This window comes from Mobula hypostoma, chromosome 23 (assembly GCF_963921235.1).
Source record: "Mobula hypostoma chromosome 23, sMobHyp1.1, whole genome shotgun sequence".
NCBI classification, from domain to species: Eukaryota; Metazoa; Chordata; class Chondrichthyes; order Myliobatiformes; family Myliobatidae; genus Mobula; species Mobula hypostoma.
Window position 1 is genome coordinate 2,491,385 of NC_086119.1, and position 14,414 is coordinate 2,505,798.

Sequence of the window (14,414 nt, forward strand, 5' to 3'; positions counted from 1 at the left end):
TCCTAAAGGGATTGGACAGGCTAGATGCAGGAAGATTGTTCCCGATGTTGGGGAAGTCCAGAATGAGGGGTCACAGTTTGAGGATAAAGGGGAAGCCTTTTAGGACCGAGATTAGGAAAAACTTCTTCACACAGAAAGTGGTGAATCTGTGGAATTGTCTGCCACAGGAAACAGTTGAGGCCAGTTCATTGGCTATATTTAAGAGGGAGTTAGATATGGCCCTTGTGGCCATGGAGATCAGGGGGTATGGAGGGAAGGCTGGTGCAGGGTTCTGAGTTGGATGATCAGCCATGATCATAATAAATGGCGGTGCAGGCTCGAAGGGACGAATGGCCTACTCCTGCACCTATTTTCTATGTTTCTATGTTTCTATGTAAACGCCACTTAAAAGTTATTAACCTACCCACCTCGACCACCACCACAGGCACCCTCTACTCAGTGTAAAAGAACTTGCCTCTCATACCTTCCTTGAATCTACCCCCTGTCACCTTAAAAGCATGACCTCTGGGTTTAGACATTTCAACCCTGAGAAAAAGATATTGCAAATCTACTCTATTTATGCTTTCATAATCTTATGAGCCTCTGTCTGATCTCGTCTCAGCTTAACTAGAGTTTTGTAAAGCTGCAACATAACTTCCTGACTTTTGAACTCAATGCCTGGAGTAATATAAGCCTTCTTACTCACCCTAGCAACCTGCGCAGCCATTTACAGGGAACTGTGAACTTGGACCCCAAGACCCCTCTGCTCTTCCACACTGTTAAGGATCTTGGCCTTAATAGTGCACAGTCTCTTTACAGGTTCTTTAAGATTGTCATAGCCAGGGATGAGGGTTAGCAGGACAACCTCCCATTACCTATTAAGTGCTCCCAATGGTGGGTTTCTCAAATAGCCTCTGACAACCAAGTCCAGTCCCCGGCCTTCACCTGTGGCTTAGCTTCTAAGCCCAGCAGAACCTTTTCTACTGACAGGAGAAGGGGCAAAGGTGGGTTACTGATACCTTAAAGTCAATCACACTGGGCAGATAGGGCTTGTGAACCGTGGTTGGCAGCTCATCGAGGAGAAGGCAATCTCTGATCTCAAACCTCCGCTGCCTCGTGGCTCACTCACTCATAGGGAAAATCCAGAGCTGTGATGCCCAAGGCAGTTCCACGTTGAATTCAATGCTGACTGGAAGCTCCGGTGATCTGCTGGGGGTCAATCTGTACTGGTCCCTGCTGTTTCTTTTGATTCATCTTCTGTGTGGAGAGGGTGAGCCTACTACATGGGCAACAGTTTGCTCTCCACATTGTACTGCCCTGGCTTGCGTATCAAACGTATTCAGCTGGAATGGAGCATCCACTGTCAACCCCGACAATGGAGAGCCTTAAGTCTCTCCTCATTTGACCTAGCAAGGTGCAACAGCTGACATTTGGCTGTGTTAAACTCTATCTGTCATTTCTGTGCCCTTACCTATAACTGATCTATATCCTACTGTACTTTTGACAGTCATTTACACCATCCACAACATCACCAATCTTCATATCACCTGCAAATCTACTAACCCACCCATCTACATAGGTCATTTATGTACTTCACAAACAGCAGAGGTCCCAGCAGAACACCACTAATCACAGACCTCCGACTAGAACGAGTCCCTTCAACCACTACCCTCGGTCTTCTGTGCGCAAGCCAGATCTGAATCCAAACAGCCAATTCGCCACGGACCCCGCGCATCTTAATCTAGGTGAGCCTCCCATGAGGGACTTTGTCAAGCACCTTACTAAAGTCCATGTTGACAACATCTACAGCCCTTGTCACCTCGTCAAAAACTCAATCGAGTTAGTAATTCACAACTTGCCTTGTGCAAAGTCTTGCTGGTTTCTCTTTAATTGGATCATGGTTTTCCAAATGCTTGTAATTCCTATCCCTAAGAATTCTCTCCAGCGACCTCCCAATCACTGACATGAGACTCACCGGTCTATGTATTCCAGGATTATCCTTGGTTCCCTTCTTGAACAATAGAACAACATTAATTACTTGCTAGTCCTCCAGGACCTTGCCTGTGGCTGGAGAGGATACAAAAATATTCATCGAGGCCCTAGCAACCTCTTCACATGCTTTTCTTAATAACCTGGGGTATATTCCATCAGGCCCTGGAATTTATCCACCTTAATATTCTTTCGAGACCCAACATAACTTCATCCTTTACCTCGAAAACACAAAATAATCTGCAGATGCTGGGGTCAAAGCAAGACTCACAACACGCTGGAGGAACTCAGCAGGTCAGGCAGCATCCGTGGAAACGATCAGTCAACATTTCAGGCCGGTCCTGACGAAGGGTTCCGGCCCGAAACATTGACTGATCGTTTCCACAGATGCTGCCCGACCTGCTGAGTTCCCTCAGCGTGTTGTGAGTATTCCCTTACCTTGAAATGCCCCAGCATATCAATACTCTCAGCACTGATCGCCCTATCGTCCTCCTCCTTCACCTTGGTAAATTCTGATGTAAAGTATTGTTAAGAACCTCACCCACATCCTCCACATTCAAACAAATGTTCTCAACTCTATCCTTGAGCGGTCCTGTGCTCTCCCTAGTTATCATGATGTACGTATAGAATGTCTTGAGATTCTCTTTAATCCTACTTGCCAAGGACTCTTCATGGTCCCTTCCAGCTTTCCTGAGTTCTTTTCTGGCCTCTTTATATCCTCAAGGGCTCTGTTTGATTCGAGCTTCCTAAGTTTTACACACTTCTCACCACCTCCCTCGACATCCAAGTTCTCTTACCTTGTGAGTCTTGTCCTTCCTTCCGACTGGAAGGTACTGATTTCAAACCAAAATCCTCCTCTCTACGTTATCGAAAACTCCATGGAGATATTGAAAAATGTGAGAGCAGAAACTGAGAGAAAATTTCAAAGTGAATCTTTCGTTCCTGTCAATCTCTGAAGAGTGATCCGATCACTCACTCTGCAGACGTGACATCACTCGTCACCTCTCTCCTTCCCCAGCCCCCTGCTGCCTCCCTCCTTCCCTCTTTATCTCTTTCTGTTTTCTATAACTCTCTGCCCCTCTCTCTCCTTCTTCCCATCCCTTTCTCACTCCATTTATGCTCCCTTCCCCCTTCCCTTTTCTGCTCTCCTTCCAGCTTTCTGCCACTCTCCCCGTACCTGCCTCCCTCCCTCCCTCAAGGTCCTGCTCACTCACTTACTCTGCCCGGTGTGACGACAGACTCACTCAGACCATTTCCTTTCACGTTACCAACAGCCCACTGCCTCGCGTGGTACCTTAGACTCCGGGAGCAGCCTGTGGTTTCCGGTGCTGTGCTGCTTGCCTGCTATTGTGAAACTTCTTATTTTCACCCTGTACCTCTGGGCTGAAGGTGCCTCACCTTTCCACTGTGTCCCTGACATCCTCGTCTCTGGGATGGCCAGAAGGGAATAGCAGTCCCATCATGCTTGAGAAATTGGCAGGGTTTAGCAGTTGGTTCAGGCGGGGCAGAGGTAAACAACTCCTCGTGGCTTCTTCCCCCTTCCTTTCCAAAGGAAGTTCAAAGTAAATTAATTGGCAAAGTACATATATGTCACCGTTTACAACCCTGAGATTCATTTTGTTGCAGGAATTCACAGTAAATACAAGAAACACAAAAGTCTCACTGAGAAACCACACCCAACAGGATGGACAAACAATCAATGTACAGCAGACAATGCACTATGCAAAAACAAAAGCGACGGCCTCGGCCTGGAACGTCGACTGTTAATTCATCTCCATAGATGCTGCCTGACCTGCTGAGTTTCTCCAGCATTTGGTGTGTGTTACCACGAGCAGGTGGAGGGGGGCACACCACTATCTGTCATTGGGTGAGCTGTGGGAGGGGGGAACGGTGAGATCCAGCCACCAGGGATGTAGCATTAGGTACCCAACTGTTGTCTGGTTCTCCAGGGTCTCAGGAAGAGAGGCTACATAGGCCAAACCTGCCCCAGGCCCCACCAGCCTCCTCTCTTTGGTCTTGCACTCAAATGGAGCCACGGTTCCAAGGGGTGCTGCCCTGTCATACAGTAGGAGAGATCCTGTGACCACCAGGGGCAGGGTCACACAGCACCAAGACAGGTCCTTTGGCCCAACCACTCCCTGCTGACCAAGGTTCCCAGCTAAGCTAGTCCCATTGCCCATGTTTGGCTCATATCACTCTAAAGTGAAAGAGTGGAGCTTTGAGGCTTTGACTCGAGAGGCTTCGACGAGAAGAGGCGGAGGAGAAGCTGGCTCGCAGTTAGTTTTTTACAATGTCTCCTGAGACGGTGATGTGCCTCTCATGTGAGATGTGGCAGTCTTGGGGGAATGCCCCTCTCCTGCAGAGTCACATCTGCCAGAAGTGCATAGGGCTGGGCGATCTGGAAGACCGTGTAAGGAATCTGGAGCAGCAGCTGGATGACCTTCGACTCATAAGGGAGAATGAGGCAGTCATAGATGAGAGCTACAGGGAGGTAGTCACACCTTGGCTGCCGGAAGCAGGTCGTTGGGTGACAGTCAGAGGGGGGAAAGCAAAGGTGAGCAGACAGGTAGTGCAGAGCACCCCTGTAGCCATTCCCCTGAATAATAAGTTTACCGTCCTGGATACTGTTGGCGGGGACGACCGACCAGGTGTGAGTCACGGTGGCAGGGCCTCCGGCACTAAGTGTGACCCTGTGGTGCAGAAGGGTGGGACAGAGAAGAGGAGAGCTGTCGTCATTGGAGACTCTATAGTCAGGGGAGCAGACAGGAGATTTTGTGGACGTGAGAAGGATACCCGCATGGTTTGTTGCCTCCCGGGTGCCAGGGTCTGGGATGTCTCTGACCGGGTGCACGACATCCTGGTACGAGAGGGAAAGCAACCAGAAGTCGTGATACATGTTGGGACCAACGACATAGGCAGGAAGAGGGATGAGGTCCTGAAGTGTGAGTTTCGGGAATTAGGCAGAAGGCTGAAGAACAGGACATCAAGGGTGACGTTCTCAGGATTGCTGCCAGTGCTATGAGACAGAGATGGTAAGAATTGGAGGAGATGGCAGTTGAATACGTGGCTGAGGAGTTGGTGCAGGGAGCAGGGTTTTAGATTTTTAGATCATTGGGATCTTTTCTGGGGAAGGTGGGACCTGTACAGATTGGATGGGTTGCACCTGAACTCGAGGGGGAGCAATATCTTTGCAGGTAGGTTTGCTAGCATGGTTCAGGAGCATTTCAACTAATATGCAAGGGGGATGGGACCCAGAGCGATAGAGCAGTGAAAGAAGTGCATGGAGTAAAGCCAGATCTAACATACAGAGAGGCTTTGAGGAAAGAGAAGCAGAATAAACGGTGTAAAGACAGTAAGGTAGAAGGGCTGAAATGTGTGTACCTCAATGCAAGAAACATCAGGAACAAAGGTGATGAACTGAGAGCTTGGATACGTACATGGAATTATGATGTAGTGGCCATTACAGAGACTTGGCTGGCACCAGGGCAGGAATGGGTTCTCAATATTCCTGGATTTCAGTGCTTTAAAAGGGATAGAGAGGGCGGAAAAAGGGGAGGAGATGTGGGATTACTGGTCAGGGATACTATTATAGCTACAGAAAGGGTGGGTAATGTAGCAGGATCCTCTTTTGAGTCAGTATGGGTGGAAGTCAGGAACAGGAAGGGAGCAGTTACTCTACTGGGGGTATTCTATAGGCCCCCTGGTAGCAGCAGAGGTACAGAGGAGCAGATTGGGAGGCAGATTTTGGAAAGGTGCAAAAATAACAGGGTTCTTATCATGGGTGACTTTAACTTCCCTAATATTGATTGGCACCTGATTAGTTCCAAGGGTTTAGATGGGGCAGAGTTTGTTAAGTGTGTCCAGGACGGATTCCTGTCACAGTATGTGGACAGGCCAACCAGGGGGAATGCCATACTATATCTAGTATTAGGTAATGAACTGGGTCAGGTCACAGATCTCTCAGTGGGTGAGCATCTGGGGGACAGTGACCACCGCTCCCTGGCCTTTAGCATTATCATGGAAAAGGATAGAATCAAAAAGGACAGGAAAATTTTTAATTGGGGAAAGGCAAATTATGAGGCTATAAGGCTAGAACTTGCGGGTGTGAATTGGGATGATATTTTTGCAGGGAAATGTACTATGGACATGTGGTCGATGTTTAGAGATCTCTTGCGGGATGTTAGGGATAAATTTGTCCCGGTGAGGAAGATAAAGAATGGTAGGGTGAAGGAACCATGGGTGACAAGTGAGGTGGAAAATCTAGTCAGGTGGAAGAAGGCAGCATATATGAGGTTCAGGAAGCAAGGAGCAGATGGGTCTATTGAGGAATATAGGGAAGCAAGAAAGGAGCTTAAGAAGGGGCTGAGAAGAGCAAGAAGGGGGCATGAGAAGGCCTTGGTGAGTAGGGTAAAGGAAAACCCCAAGGCATTCTTCAATTATGTGAAGAAAAAAAGGATGACAGGAGTGAAGGTAGGACCGATTAGAGATAAAGGTGGGAAGATGTGCCTGGAGGCTGTGGAAGTGAACGAGGTCCTCAATGAATACTTCTCTTTGGTATTCACCAATGAGAGGGAACATGATGATGGTGAGGACAATATGAGTGAGGTTGATGTTCTGGAGCATGTTGATATTAAGGGAGAGGAGGTGTTGGAGTTGTTAAAATACATTAGGACAGATAAGTCCCCAGGGCCCGACGGAATATTCCCCAGGCTGCTCCACGAGGTGAGCGAAGAGATTGCTGAGGCTCTGGCTAGGATCTTTATGTGCTCGTTGTCCACGGGAATGGTACCGGAGGATTGGAGGGAGGCGAATGTTGTCCCCTTATTCAAAAAAGGTAGTAGGGATAGTCCAGGTAATTATAGACCAATGAGCCTTACGTCTGTGGTGGGAAAGCTGTTGGAAAAAATTCTTAGAGATAGGATCTATGGGCATTTAGAGAATCATGGTCTGATCAGGGATAGTCAGCATGGCTTTGTGAAGGGCAGATTGTGTCTAACAAGCCTGATAGAGTTCTTTGAGGAGGTGACCAGGCATATAGATGAGGGTAGTGTAGTGGATGTGATCTATATGGATTTTAGTAAGGCATTTGACAAAGTTCCACACGGTAGGCTTATTCAGAAAGTTAGAAGGCATGGGATCCAGGGAAGTTTGGCCGGGTGGATTCAGAATTGGCTTGCCTGCAGAAGGCAGAGGGTGGTGGTGGAGGGAGTACATTCAGATTGGAGGATTGTGACTAGTGGTGTCCCACAAGGATCTGTTCTGGGACCTCTACTTTTCGTGACTTTTATTAACGACCTGGATGTGGGGGTAGAAGGATGGGTTGGCAAGTTTGCAGACGCCACAAAGGTTGGTGGTGTTGTAGATAGTGTAGAGGATTGTCAAAGATTGCAGAGAGACATTGATAGGATGCAGAAGTGGGCTGAGAAGTGGCAGATGGAGTTCAACCCGGAGAAGTGTGAGGTGGTACACTTTGGAAGGACAAACTCCAAGGCAGAGTACAAAGTAAATGGCAGGATACTTGGTAGTGTGGAGGAGCAGAGGGATCTGGGGGTACATGTCCACAGATCCCTAAAAGTTGCCTCACAAGTAGATAGGGTAGTTAAGAAAGCTTATGGGGTGTTAGCTTTCATAAGTCGAGGGATAGAGTTTAAGAGTTGCGATGTAATGATGCAGCTCTGTAAAACTCTGGTTAGGCCACACTTGGAGTATTGTGTCCAGTTCTGGTCACCTCACTATAGAAAGGATGTGGAAGCATTGGAAAGGGTACAGAGGAGATTTACCAGGATGCTGCCTGGTTTAGAGAGTATGCATTATGGTCAGAGATTAAGGGAGCTCGGGCTTTACTCTTTGGAGAGAAGGAGGATGAGAGGAGACATGATAGAGGTGTACAAGATAATAAGAGGAATAGATAGAATGGATAGCCAGCACCTCTTCCCAGGGCACCACTTCTCAATACAAGAGGACATGGATTTAAGGTAAGGGGTGGGAAGTTCAAGGGGGATATTAGAGGAAGGTTTTTTACTCAGAGAGTGGTTGGTGCGTGGAATGCACTGCCTGAGTCAGTGGTGGAGGCAGATACACTAGTGAAGTTTAAGAGACTACTAGACAGGTATATGGAGGAATTTAAGGTGGGGGGTTATATGGGAGGCAGGGTTTGAGGGTTGGCAAAACATTGTGGGCTGAAGGGCCTGTACTGTGCTGTACTATTCTATGCTCTATGTTCTATGTAAACCCTGGAGTCTTACCACTAACCGTGTGTGCTTCGACACCTGGTCGGGAACCCCTGCTCGAAATCTTTCCCATGAATGTAGATGACCAAATGCCTTGGGAGAAAGCAGAGGAGATTTACCAGGATGTGCCTGGATTAGAGAGGGTGCAGAGGAGATTTACCAGGATGCTTCTGGATTAGAGAGGATGCAGAGGAGATTCACCAGGATGCTGCCCGGATTAGACAGGGTGCAGAGGAGATTTACCAGGATGCTGCCTGGATTAGAGAGCATGCAGAGGAGATTTACCAGGATGTGCCTGGATTAGAGAGCCTGCAGAGGAGATTTACCAGGATGCTGCCTGGATTAGAGAGCGTGCAGAGGAGATTTACCAGGATGTGCCTGGAGTAGAGAGGGTGCAGAGGAGATTTACCAGGATGTGCCTGGATTAGAGAGCATGCAGAGGAGATTTACCAGAATGCTGTCTGGATTAGAGAGGGTGCAGAGGAGATTTACCCAGATGTGCCTGGATTAGAGAGGGTGCAGAGGAGATTTACCAGGATGTGCCTGGATTAGAGAGGGTGCAGAGGAGATTCACCAGGATGCTGCCTGGATTAGAGAGGGTGGTGAGGAGATTCACCAGAATGCTGCACGGATTAGAGAGGGTGCAGAAGAGATTTACCAGGATACTGCCTGGATTGGAGAGGGGGCAGAGGAGATTTACCAGGATGCTGCCTGGATTAGAGAGGGTGCAGAGGAGATTTACCAGGATGTGCCTGGATTAGAGAGCATGCAGAGGAGATTTACCAGAATGCTGCCTTGATTAGAGAGTGTGCAGAGGAGATTTACCAGGATGCTGCCTGGAATAGAGAGGGTGCAGAGGAGATTTACCAGGATGTGCCTGGATTAGAGAGCATGCAGAGGAGATTTACCAGGATGTGCCTGGATTAGAGAGGGTGCAGAGGAGATTTGCCCAGATGTGCCTGGATTAGAGAGGGTGCAGAGGAGATTTACCAGGATGTGCCTGGATTAGAGAGGGTGCAGTGGAGATTTTCCAGGATGCTGCCTGGATTAGAGAGAGTGCAGAGGAGATTTACCAGGATGCTGCCTGGATTAGAGAGGGTGCAGAGGAGATTTACCAGGATGCTGACTGGATTAGAGAGGGTGCGGAGGAGATTCACCAGGATGCTGTCTGGATTAGAGAGGGTGCAGAAGAGATTCACCAGGATGCTGCCTGGATTAGAGAGGATGCAGAGGAGATTCACCAGGATGCTGCCCGGATTGGAGAGGGCACTGAGGGGATTCACCAGGATGCTGCCTGGATTAGAGAGGGTGGTGAGGAGATTTACCAGGATGCTGTCTGGATTAGAGAGGGTGGTTTATGAGAATAGGTTGAGTGAGCTCGGGCTTTTCTTTTTGGAGAGGAGGAGGATGAGAGGTGATTTGATAGAGGTGTTCAAGATGATAAGAGGCGAAGATAGAGTGGAAAGTCAGAGACTTTTTCCCAGGGTGGAAATGGCTAATATGAGGGGGCATAATTTTATGTAGATTGGAGGGAATTACGAGGGGGATGTCAGAGGTAGTTTTTTTTACACAGAGAATGGTGTGTGTGTGTGTGGAACTCCCTGCCAGGGGTGGTGGTAGAGGCAGATACATTATGGACATTTAGATAGGCACATGGAAGACAGACAAATAGAGGGTTATGTGGGAGGGAAGGGTTAGATTGATCGTAAAGTGGGTTATAAGTTTGGCACAACATTGTGAGCTGAATGTTGTTATTGTCCCTGCCTTAATCATTTCTGGCAACTCGTTACGTACACTGACCACTCCCTGGGTGAAAATGTTGCCCCTCAGCTTCTTTCCCCTCCTACTTTAAATCTGTGTCCTTCAGTTCTTGATTTCCCAACCTGGGAAAAACATTGTGCCCATTCACCCTATTGACTTCATACACCTCTGTAATGTCAGCCCTCATTCTCCACAGTCCAAACCTGCTCAACCTGTCCCTGTAACTCAGTCACTCGACTACTCGAGTGCTGGCAACATCCTGGAAAATCTCCTCTGCACTCTTTCCAACTGAATATTGAATTCCAATAGCCAGTACTGAACACAGCTTTCAACCTCAAATTCATTCTCATCTGAGTGTACAACCAAATGAAACAACGTTCCTTCAGGCCACAGTGCACCCACAAAACATAACACACACCTAAACCAAAATATTACCAGAAATGTTCGTAAAATATCATTCAAAGTGTACAGCACAGGTAAACATTGAACAGCTCACTGTCTGAGAGACAAAACCTTGGTGGTGATAGGGTATTCATTAATCCCACAGCATGGCGGAAGAAGCTGTTACCCAGTCTGGTGGTCCGCGGCCTAATGCTCCTGTACCTCCTTCCTGACGGTAGTGGGTCAGAGAGATTGTGGGCTGGGTGGTAGGGATCCTCAGCAGTGCCTCAGGCCCTTCGTCTCCAACATGTGACAATAAGTGCGGAGGGACACCCGGTTTGACTACTGTCTTTAAGGGCCACATGCAGCTTCAGGTTCTGAGAGTGAGAGTGGATTGACCATCCCCCTCAGTCACTGCTCGTTCTTGTGTGTTAATCGAGTGCCAGCCTCTCGTGGTGTTTCAGAACATGCTTCACGTTCTGCTTGGTGTCTGGAAGAGCCACAGGAGGTGAAGGGTGCATGGAAATGAGAGAGTTAACTGGCTGCACACCAGTGGACGTGAAGTTTTGTCCTGCACTGGACAAAACAACAGATTTCACGCTGCACGTCATTGATAATGAACCTGATTCTGATGTCAGCAGAAAGTGATGTTGCCTTTTGGATGGGACAGAGGGCGATTAAATCCCAGGAGTGGGTGGGCAAAGTCCACATCGTCACAGTGACCAATCCATGTTCTTCTGGTGTGTCACCAAAGACTCCAGCAAATTTCTACGGAAGTACCATGGAGAGCATTCTGACTGGCTGCATCACCGTCTGGAACGGAGGGGCCACTGCACAGGATCGGGAAAAGCTGCAGAGGGTTGTAACCTCAGCCAGCTCCATCATGGGCACCAGCCTCCCCAGCATCGAGGGCATTTTCAGTAGGTGATGCCTCAAAAAGGCAGCATCCATCATGAAAGACCTTCAGCATCAAGAACATCCCCTCTTCACGATACCACCCTCAGAGAAAAGGTACAGAAGACACCACACTCAACGACCGAAGACACACACTGAACAATTCAGGAACAGCTTCTTCCCCTCTACAATCGGATTTCTGAACGGACATTGAATGCATGAACACTTCCTTACTACTTTAGCTCTCTTGCACCAATTATCTTGAAATTCAGCTACAGATTGGCAAGTATGACGTTGTGCCCATCTCTGAAACTTGGCTAAAGGATGGGAGCTGAACGTCCAAGGACATGCAATGTATTGGAAAGATAGGTTAGTAGGCAGAGGGGGTGGTGTGGCCCTATGTATAAGAAATAATATTAAATCATTTGAAAGTGATGACATAGGATTGGAAAGTGTAGAGTCTCTATGGGTTGAGCTAAGAAATGGCAAGGGTAAAAGGACCTTAATGGCAGTTGTATACAGGCCTCCACACAGCAGGCGGGATGTGGATTACAAATTACAGCAGGAGATAGAAAAGGCGTGTCAGAAAGGCAACGTCATGATAGTCATTGGGGATTTTAACATGAAAGTGGATTGGGAAAACCAGGCCAGTACTGGACCTCAAGAGAGAGAATTTGTAGAATGTCTATGGGATGGCTTTTTAGAACAGCTTGTTGTTGAGTCCACTAGGGGATCCGCTGTACTGGATTGGGTGTTGTGCAATGATCCGGAGGTGATAAGGGAGCTTAAGGTTAAGGAACCCTTAGGGAACAGTGATCACAATATGATCGAGCTCACTTTGAAATTTGAGAAGGAGAAACTAAATTCCAATGTGTCGGTTTTTCAGTGGAACAACGGAAATTACAATGGCGTGAGAGGGGAACTGGCCGAGGTTGACTGGAAAGGGACACTAGTAGGACGGATAGCAGGGCAGCAATGGCTGGAGTTTCTGTGAAAAAAGAGGGAGGTGCAACACAGATATATTCCAAATAAGAAGAAATTTTTGAATGGAAGAAGGACACTACTATGGCTGACAAGGAAGCCAAAGCCAGTGGGAAGATAGAGGATTGGGAGGCTTTTAAAATCTTGCAGAAGGAAACTAAGAAGGTCATTAGGAAGGAAAGGGTGAATTATGAAAAGAAGCTGGCGACTAATAGCAAAGAAGATACTAAAAGCTTTTTCAAGTATTTAAAGAGTAAAAGAGAGTTGAGGGTGGATATAGGACCAATAGAAAATGACCCTGAAGATATTGTAATGAGAGATGCAGAGATGGCAGAGGAACTGAATGAGTAGTTTGCATCAGTCTTCACAGTGAAAGACATCTACAGTATACCAGACATTCAAGATGAGTGTCAGGGGAGTGAAGTATGTGCAGTGACAATTATGACTGAGAAGGTGCTCAGGAAGTTTAATGGTCTGAAAGTGGATAAATCTCCTGGACCAGATGGAATGCACCCTCGGTTTCTGAAGGAAGTAGCTTGAGAGATTGCGGAGGCATTAACAATGATCTTTCAAGAATCGATAGATTCTGGCATTGTACTGGATGACTGGAAAATTGCAAATGTTGCTCCATTATTTAAGAAGGGTGGGAGGCAGCAGAGAGGAAACTATCGACCTGTTAGCCTGACATCAGTGGTTGGGAAGTTGTTGGAATTGATTGTTAGGGATGAGATTACGGAGTACCTGGAGGCACATGACAAGATAGGCCAAAGCCAGCATGGTTTCCTGAAAGAAAAATCCTGCCTGACTAACCTACTTCAATTCTTTGAGGAAATTACAAGCAGGGTAGACAAAGGAGATGCAGTAGATGTGGTGTACTTGGATTTTCAGAAGGCCTTTGACAAGGTGCCACAAATGAGGCTGCTTATCGAGTTAAGAGCCCATGGAATTACAGGGGAGTTACTAGCATGGGTGGAGCATTGGCTGGTCAGCAGAAAACAGAGAGTGGGAATAAAGGGATCCTATTCTGGCTGGCTGCTGGTTACCAGTGGAGTTCCACAGGGGTCAGTATCGGGACTGCTGCTTTTTACGATGTACGTCAATGATTTGGACTATGGGATTAAAGGATTTGTGGCTAAATTTGCTGATGATACAAAGATAGGTGGAGGAGTGGGTAGTGTTGAGGAAACAGAGAGCCTGCAAAGAGATTTAGATGGTTTGAGGAAGTAGAGAAGCTACAGAAGGACTTATACAGATTAGGAGAATGGGCAAAGAAGTGGCAAATGAAATACAATGTTGGAAAGTGTATGGTCATGCACTTTAGGGGAAGAAATAAACAGGCAGACTATTATTTAGCTGGGGAGAGAATTCAAAATGCAGAGATGCAAAGAGATTTGGGAGCCCTTGTGCAGGATACTCTAAAGGTTAACCTCCAGGTTGAGTCGGTTGTGAAGAAGGCAAATGCAATGTTGGCATTCATTTCTAGAGGTATAGAATATAAGAGCAGGGATGTGATGTTGAGGCTCTATAAGACACTCGTGAGATCACGCTTGGAGTATTGTGTGCAGTTTTGGGCTCCTTATTTTAGAAAGGATATTCTGAGATTGGAGAGGGTTCAGAGAAGATTCATGAGAATGATTCCAGGAATGAAAGGGTTACCGTATGAGGAACATCTGGCAGCTCTTGGGCTGTATTCCCTGGAGTTCAGGAGAATGAGGGAGAATCTCATAGAAACATTCCAGATGTTAAAAGGCCTGAACAGATTAGATATGGCAAAGTTATTTCCCATGGTAGGGGATTCTAGGAGAAGAGGGCACGACTTCAGGATTGAAGGACGTCCTTTTAGAACAGAGATGCAGAGAAATTACTTTAGTCAGAGGGTGATAAATCTGTGGAATTTTTTGCCATGAGAGGCTGTGGAGGGTGTATTTAAGGGGGAGATAGATAGGTTCTTGATTAGCCAGGGTATCAAAGGGTATGGGGAGAAGGCAGGGGAGTTGGGGACTGGAAGAGTGGATCAGCCCATGATTGAATGGTGGAGCAGACTCGATGGGCTGAATGGCCTGCTTCTGCTCCTATATCTTATAGTTTTGTTATTTATTTTTAATACATTACTTATTGTAACTTAGAGTGATTTTCTGTTACTATAAGTTCCTAATACTGGACTGCTGGCATAAAACAACAAATTTCAGGTCGTGCACC

General features: G+C 47.2%; 1 protein-coding gene across 1 annotated transcript in view; it reads right to left on the minus strand.

Moving 5' to 3' along the window:
- Positions 1 to 3,098, minus strand: part of si:ch211-167j9.5 (tyrosine kinase receptor Cad96Ca) — a 34,117-nt gene extending 31,019 nt beyond the window's left edge. Inside the window, exon 1 of the mRNA XM_063031109.1 lies at positions 2,766 to 3,098. The gene's annotated coding sequence lies outside the window, so the exon portion shown is untranslated. The remainder of the gene's footprint in view (positions 1 to 2,765) is intronic.
- Between the last annotated feature and the right edge of the window lie 11,316 nt (positions 3,099 to 14,414).